At 39.8% G+C, this 8,425-nt stretch overlaps 1 protein-coding gene across 1 annotated transcript in view; it reads left to right on the forward strand.

The window, feature by feature from the left end:
• Positions 1-6,724, forward strand: part of LACC1 (laccase domain containing 1) — an 88,921-nt gene extending 82,197 nt beyond the window's left edge. Inside the window, exon 8 of the transcript XR_004299222.1 lies at positions 6,656-6,724. The gene's annotated coding sequence lies outside the window, so the exon portion shown is untranslated. The remainder of the gene's footprint in view (positions 1-6,655) is intronic.
• Positions 6,725-8,425: the final 1,701 nt, after the last annotated feature.

Here is an 8,425-nt window from a genome sequence, read left to right on the forward strand (position 1 = left end):
ATTTGATTTGGATGTCTAGACTGATGATGCCACACACACACTCTAAGAAGGGATGAAAAGGTTTACTACTCACACAATGAGGCTTTCTAGAGTGAGCAAAGCAAACTCCCAAGTAGGTCCACAAGGCTTAGGAGAACAGAGAGGGTGACCACATGGATTTTTATGGTGGTTGGAGTATATGGCTGGAGTGAGTATTCCCTTCCATGTGCTGAGGCTTGCATGGTTTGAACTTCCTGCTGCTGCCAAAGGAGGAAGCACCCAGACTTTTTTATCAGCTTGTCCAGATATGGAGCAGAAGGAGGAGGGAATGATGTGGCTTCAAACTGTCAGCAGTCAGAAACCAAAAATGGAGTCAGACTCTTTATTACAGACACATAGACTGGTAAGAGTTATAAAGTGCTGAATGAGGGTGCTATGTTAATATTATAAATGAACTCGAAGCCTCCATCTGATAGAACCTGCATTGTGGAGGCAAGTCTCTGGGAGAACGGATTTTAATAAGCATGTGGTTATATAATATTCAATTTACAAGCCCACTGAGGGCTTTTGGAATGTTGAGGAGGTCTCTGGGGCTCTGAAATAAATATCCCAGCAACCCTTGACCTTTTGTTCATTGCATTAAAAAAAAAAAAAAAACTAACATATTGCTTATGTTTTGGAGAAAGATTTTTAAAAAGATGCAAAGCTAAATGGAGACTGTGTGCATCTGAGATCAGAACTACAGATTCTATTGTTCAATAAATCAGTCAATTTTGGTTTGAGTGCCAGTTACATTGTTGTCAATGTGTGTGTGCAATAAAAATCATCTAGGAAACTTGTTTAAAATATCCATTACTGCCCTCAACCCAGGGATTCTGGATGAAAGGTCTTGGGTGGATCTCAAGAATGTGCCTCATGACAAAAGTTTCTGATACAGGGGTTGACATGCCTCACTTGAGAAACATTGCTTCATTGTGTGCCCAGTACTATACCAGATATTCCCAAAGCTTCAGGCAAAGTCTAACACAATCCCAATCCATGACAAGTTGACTGCTTTGCTGGCTCTTTCCTTGCCTAACCCATCTTTTATGAGGTTTGTAAAAGAAAAAATAAAAGCCAAAATGGCAATTCTGTTTAGTTACTGTTCAGGATTTAGCAGTGCTTGAGTGCTTACTATGCCAAAGAGCTTTCTATGCTTTTTCTAATTTCATTTTCATAAAGTCAACAAAATTACCACATTTTAGTGTGGAAAATTGAAGCTCAGTAAGATTATGCGACTCAGTAATACAGCCACCGTGGTAAAATCAGGTTTCAAACCTAGTTTTGTCTAAATCAAACTTGTATTATGAACCGTGACATCCTATTACTATAGGAGCCTGATGTTACCTTTGCAGCCTCACTTGAGTGATGATGGGGATATCCTGGCACTCAGGGAAGAATTAGGCAGCTGCCCATTTAGTTTTCTCATATATTGACTGTAGAATAACAAATGTTGGTCTGATGTCAGAATAAAGCTTCCTCATTGGCTGACATCTCAGCCCTTCCGTGGGTTTCTGGAAGACCTGAGATATGTAGGTAGCTTACCTGTAAACACAGTTTATCTGGTTCAGAATAGCACTTTTAGGACCAGGCATTTTTAAGAGACTATGAGGATCTAGAGTGGCTGAAGGAGAGTAAGTTGGGGAAAGGGGATATGACTTGGGGCTAGGGAGAAATGTAGGGCCCAGATCATACAGGACTTTTGGGGTCATGGTCAGAAATTTAGTTTTTATTATCAGTACAGTGAGAAACAAATGAAGTGTTTTAGACAGGGGAGTTAGTGGTCTCATTTTATATCTTTTTTTTTAAGACTTTATTTATTTGAGAAAGAGAGAGAGAGATTGGGGGGAGGGGGCAGAGGGAAAGGGAGAAGCAGGCTCTCCGCTGAGCAGGGAGCCTGACACGGAGCTCTATCCCAGAACCCTGGGATCATGACCTGAGCTGAAGGCAGAGGCTTAACTGACGGAGCCACCCAGGCGCCCCTCTCATTTTATATCTTAAAAATAGTCTTTTGGTGGCTATGTGAAGAATGGATGAGAGGGAACAGAATTGAAGAGGGGAGATGAGCAAACAAAACTCCATTTGCCTGAGATCATTAGAAATCCGTTTATCGCTGAGGATTTTTGTGGAGGGAGTGGGGGAGGGTAAAAGAAGATGGATTATGGCATAACCAGAAGACCATTTCTAATTAAATATTCCAGTAAACATTTTTCTTCTCTCACATCTCTCTCCTCGATCTTTGTTGCCTCTCTTCCTCCTGGTGCTTAGCCTTTTTACCTCCTGAATATTCGTCCACCTCTCTCCCTCTGTGTCTATCTTCACCCCCTTATACAGAGCAGTTTCACTCCTGCCCTGCTATCTGCTGGCAAGTTATAACCTGTGCGATTGGTTTAGTGAGCAGGCTGGATGCTAGGGTATAATCCAGAAACAACTTTTGCTCCTCTTGCCATTCTATTCAAATGCTGTGGTGTCTCCTTCTTTTCCCCCTTGATGACAACCACAGATTCCTAACAAAGGAGTAAGATGGGATTCTCTCAGCAATGGTGCAGATCTGCCAGGACTAATGAAAAAGCATGATGTGGAAAGAAACCAAGAGGTAAAGCCACTGGAAGTCACTCAGAAATAAGGGACGAGTGGGATACTCAAAAGACAAAATTCCTTCTGCAAAGGAAACTAAATGGCTAACCAGATTAAGATCCCTACAAAAGTAGGCACTGCTCAGCTTCAGTTTCAACAGCTAGAATTGGAGATGCAGATGCTTTATTATTAATGAGGTTGACCTTTGTATGTATATCTGCATCACTTAAGGGTATTGATCTGCTAATGATTTTTGATTTGAAGAAAACTGCTTTCATCATTTACTCTGTTTAGGAGACTTTAATTGCCATCTCTTTAATATCCTACTTCCCCACATCCATGGGTTTCAGGTCTCTTTCTTAGGATTAATGAATGAAGATAGGAGCTTAATGGTGAACAGGATGCCTGCAGATCTCTGAGCAGATTCCTTTCTTTCTCTGAGCATGAGTCAGAAAACAGGCTGGGCTCTGAGCATGACCACAAGCTGACTGCCTGAGTCAGTAGTTCAGGGTGAGAAGTGAGAACAAGAGTTAGTGATCTTTGATGTGTGGAGGCATATTCCTGATCTTCCCCACCCTTGACTAGCTTGGTAACTCATACACTCTCAGGAGCTCCATCAAGTGAAAAGAGGCCTTGGCTGGCTTCTGTCTCACAAGGAGGAGAGGTCTGAGGTGAGGCACAGATGGATTCTTGCAATACAGCCAAACAATGTGATTCTGAAGATTTAATGAAATCACTTTGTTAACTGTAGAATGTTATATAAATGTCACTGGATTTAATTTTAATTTTCTGAGCTGCTGGTTCACAAGACTAGGACTATTAATGTAATTGAGCACTTAATTATGTAATTGAGTACATATAATGACAACTTTAGGTCATTCCTTAGAAATGATTGAAATGTATGCTTTAAGTGATGATTTCACATCTATGTATTTGAGCCTTTCATAAGTATGAGTACCTTATATGCGTGGGTGTATTTGTATGTATAGTGTGATTTTTTTTCTTCTTTTCTTTTTTTTTATTATGTTATGTTAATCACCATACATTACATCATTAGTTTTTGATGTAGTGTTCCATGATTCATTGTTTGCACATAACACCCAGTGCTCCATGCAGAACGTGCCCTCCTTAATACCCATCACCAGGCTAACCCATTCCCCCAGCCCCCTCCTCTCTAGAACCCTCAGTTTCTTTTTCAGAGTCCATAGTCTCTCATGGTTCTTCTCCCCCTCTGATAGTGTAATTTTAATCTTGCTGTTTGTGAAGAGCAAAGGAACTTGAAAAGGTTTGCAAATAAGAAATTGTAATGATGGAGTTTTAAAAAAACTGACTTCAGAATGGAAATAAATGCCTTTTATTTCCTTCTGATTAGAAAAATTTAAAAGCCTATAAAAATGTCCGGTAATTAAGACAAGTGTAAGGAGAAAGTTAACAATCATCTATAACTCTATGGTAAAGAGATTACTCCTGTTAACACATAAATGTATGGAATAATGTATAAAATAAATCATGGGTGGGCGCCTGGGTGGCTCAGTTGGTTAAGTGTCAGCCTTTGGCTCAGGTCATGATCCAGGTGTCCTGGGATTGAGTCTGGCATCGGGCTCCATGCTGACTGGGGAGTCTGCTTCTCCCTCTGCCCCTCACTTCGCTCTCATGTTCTCTGTCTCTCTCTTTCAAAATAAATAAATAAAATCTTTTAAAAAATAAATCATGGGCATTTTCCCATTTTAATAAACATAAATCCTACATCATAATTTTTTATAATTTATTTTGAAATAATTTCAAACCTAAAGACCGCCATATTTTCTTTGTTCAGATCCCCCTATATTAACATTCTACCACTTTTACTACTCCATTTCTCTCTATATCTATACACACACATATGCACACCACATATATATATATGTATATGACTCCATTGTCATTAGTCTCTTTCTGACTCATTTGAGAGAAAGTTGCAAACATGATGCTCCATCATTCTAGACCCTCCATTGTATATTTTCCACCTCTACCCTCAAAAAAGGAAACTTTTCTATGTTTCTGCCATATAAGCTGCTGAATTAGGAAATTAATATTGATGCAACACAACCCCTCAAACCATAGACCCATTCACATTTCCTCAGCTGTTCCCAAAATCTCTCTCTCTTTTTTTTTTCTGCTGTAAAACCCAGTTCATAATTATGTGTTGCATTTAGTTGTTGTATCTCTTTAATTTCCTTCTCTCTGGAACAATTCCTCACTCTTTTCCTGTATTCTGTGGCCTTGACATTTTAAATTCTGTATCTGTATTTAATTCTGTATTCATTCTGTATAATGTCCCTCACCCTGGGTCTGTTCAGTGATTCCTCTTGCCCAGAGTCATGCCATGCATTCTTGGCAGCGATACCCCAGGAATGCTGCTAACAGTGCTCCTCACAGGGCACCCCACAGGAGACAGTGTGATGTTGACCCATTCCACCATAGTGAAGTAAACCTTCATCACCTCATGTGGCAGGCAGACTACTGGCTCCCAAAGATGTCCTAGCCCTAATTCTAGGAACCTGTCGATATGTTGCCTTAAATGGCAAAAAGGACTTTGCAGGTATATTTAAGGTTAAAAACTTTGAGATGGGAAGATTATTCTGGTGGATAACCCAGGTGGGTCCATTCTAATCATATGAGTCCTTTATAAAGACCAGAGCCTTTATTAGACTGGAGAGAACCAGAGAGATGGCAGTGTGAGAGAGACTCAATCCACCATTGCTGGCTTTGAAACTGGAAGAAAGAGGCTCTAAGCCAAAGAATTTAGGCAGCCTATAAAAGCTGAAAAGACAAAGAAATGGATTGTCCCTTGGAACCTCCAGAAAGGAACATAGCCCAATAACACCTTGATTTTAGCCCAGTGACACCTCTGTCAGACTTCTGACCTACAGAACTGTAAAGATAATAAATTAGTATTCCTTAAGCCACCAAGTTTGCGGTGATTTGTTACAGCAGCAATTGAAAATGAATATGCTTGGTCAAAATGTCATTCTTGGTTGAAAGCCACTGATTGGGCTTATCTGAGCATAAGAGGGCATTATGAAAACGTCCTGGTTCTCACAGATTTGATTTTAGGCTTGAGAACAAGGGCTTAGCAATGGTCAGAAACCAAGGGAGATCTGAAATGCCAAGAGATAGGGAAGGGAAAATAGTATGTTTCAGTCTCTGACCTTACCCCACCAAACCAATGCACAATGGGTAATGACATTTTCCAAAGAATTAGGAAGGAGAATAAGAGGCTAGATTCATTAAAAAAAAAAAAAAGGATAAAAGAAAAAGAAAAAGAAAAGAACAGATATGTACTTACCAAAGGAGTTTGTATAGATTTTATCCCAAAGACTTCAGAGAGGTTCTGGGGGGCCTTAACCATTTTGTGACTTTACTCTGTAAAAATGAAGTTTTCCACCCAGCTTCTCTCAAAATATGTGTATTACAGTTTTCCAGTTTTTAAATGTAGCTTCTAATTTTCTTGAACTCAAGTTCGTTAAAAGTCCAGATCAGTAGCAATCCTGATTCCTTTTGAACTCCCCTCCCTCCCTCCCTCCCTCCCTTTCTTCCTTCCTTCCTTCCTTCCTTCCTTCCTTCCTTCCTTCCTTCCCCTTCCCCTTCCCCTTCCCTTCTCCTTCCTTCCTCCCTCCCACCTTTCCTCCCTCCCTCCCTCTGTCCCATCCCTTCCTCTCTTTCTCTCTTTCTCACCTTTATTACATTGCTCTTTTTTTGGCTTTCTTACTTTTTTTCTGGTCTTTTCTCAGTCTTTATGAAAAATAATGCATATTTCTGGGAAGTTCCCCAAACATGCATTGCAGATTTTCCTGCCACATTTTGTACTTACTGTCCATTCTGCCTGAGTCGTGCCCTCCCCTTCTATGCCTGGCAAACCACCACTTATCCTTCACTACCAAGGTTAAGTCTCTGAACTTTCTCTAAGTCCCCCATGGTAGATCATTTTCTTCATAGAGGCATTACTGTACCTTCCCTATTTCTCAACTGTAGTACATATTGACATTCTTTCTCTCTCTTTCTCTTTTTATTCTATCAGACCTTAAGCTCCTTTTCAGAAGTTACCCTCAGCGGCTTTGCATTATGTTTGGCCCATGGTTGATATTGATTGAGTGGATGAGAGACTGCTAAGGACCCTTTCTGAAATCTGCAAAGGTTGGTATATCCTCCTAGCAATCTACATATGCAGTTCATCATAGGACTGTAAGATGTGTTTCATAGAAGAAGAAAATGTTTTCATTTATGTATACCCTGCCCCAGGCAACAGGTCTAAGCAAAGAGTCACAGAAAACAAAGTGGGTGAAAGGGAGGCAAATGATTCTGAAGTTGATTACATTTTTCCATAGAATCCCAATTATTTGGGATTCTTAAAAGGGTAAATACATTTAATATTCCACACCCCCCCACCACCTCCTTTAAGAATCACTTCTGTAGGGACTAGGGTAGCTGATGCAAGTATGCTACTAATCTCATTTTTGTTGTGCTGTGGAGGCATGGGAACAGAGACGGTGAGTCCTCCTCATTCAGATTTTAATGTTGAACAGAACCTTCTGGAAGAATCTTGAGCACAGGAACTCTTACAGATAAGGGCTTCAAGAAACACAGAGAAGAGTGGTCACAAGAGCATCAAGAACTTACAAAACTGTTAGTGCAGTGACTGCTTATAGATTATAGAATAAAATAAAGTTTTAGAGCTGGAAGGGACTGTCACAAATATTTACAACAGATTTTTAACCTATCAATTGTAATGAATTATGGATTGACCTTCTTGATGGGCTGCCATGTTCCTCTCACCTCGCTTTCCTGGCACTGCCAGCACGGGAGCTTCCGGTGAATCACTGTTTTAAAGGCTGGAGCAGTGGAGTCCTGCAGCAGCCTGCTCTGCCCATGCTGAGGGTAGATCCAAAAGATGAAAACAATGGAGCCCTAAGGAGAGCCCATCCCCATTCTTAAGATCATTTATTTGCATATTATTTATCCCTGTTTTAGTCCGAAAATTATTTCAGATTGTCTCTGAAAATATATATACAATGTTGCAGGATAACTGTATAGAAATCAGAGGAAAGGAAAAATAAGGAAAATAAAGTAAAACAGGAGACAAGATTAATACACAAAATACTTGAAATAACAGCCTGAAGAGGGTTTCAGATTTGGCTCTGAGCTTCCTAGCTGCCAAACAAAATGAAACATAATTGATTACAATGTTTAGAATGTCTAAAAATGAAAACAAATCATTTTTTTCAGAGATGCATTGCTCTTCCCGATATTGAGAGCTGGCAGAAACATCTCCTGTAACTTCTCAAGGAGATCAACATCCTTAACAATACTTCTGCAATAAATAAAATGGCAAGTTTAGAATGACTTCCTCTTGTTACTTCCCTGTATGCAAGTTAAAGGCACAAGGCTGAAACATAGTTTGCATATGAGGGACCAAAAAGCAATGAAATCTAAAGCAAATTTTTTTTTTCTCTTTAGCTCTTTTAGATGGAAGAGAACCCAATCTCCAGGTTACTGATAAGAGGAAGTTTCCTAAATATATTTAGGGAATATAGGGATTTTAAGGAAGGGCAGGCTTGACTTTTCTGTATGAAATTTTATGAGTATTAACTAAGGGGTCTAACCAGGGAGTGTGGCTGCCTGGGTGGCAGCCTCACCCTCACCAGGGTTTGGTAAATCCTTAGGTAGGGCTAAGAATTTCCCCAGGAAATTAACTAACTGTTTAACTAATTTAAGTAATTTAATTAACTAATTGTTTCACTTCACCATACAGACAATCTAGAAGTATTATGGGATAATACATGCCCACAGA

Source organism: Phoca vitulina, unplaced genomic scaffold (assembly GCF_004348235.1).
Source record: "Phoca vitulina isolate PV1807 unplaced genomic scaffold, GSC_HSeal_1.0 scaffold5, whole genome shotgun sequence".
NCBI classification, from domain to species: Eukaryota; Metazoa; Chordata; class Mammalia; order Carnivora; family Phocidae; genus Phoca; species Phoca vitulina.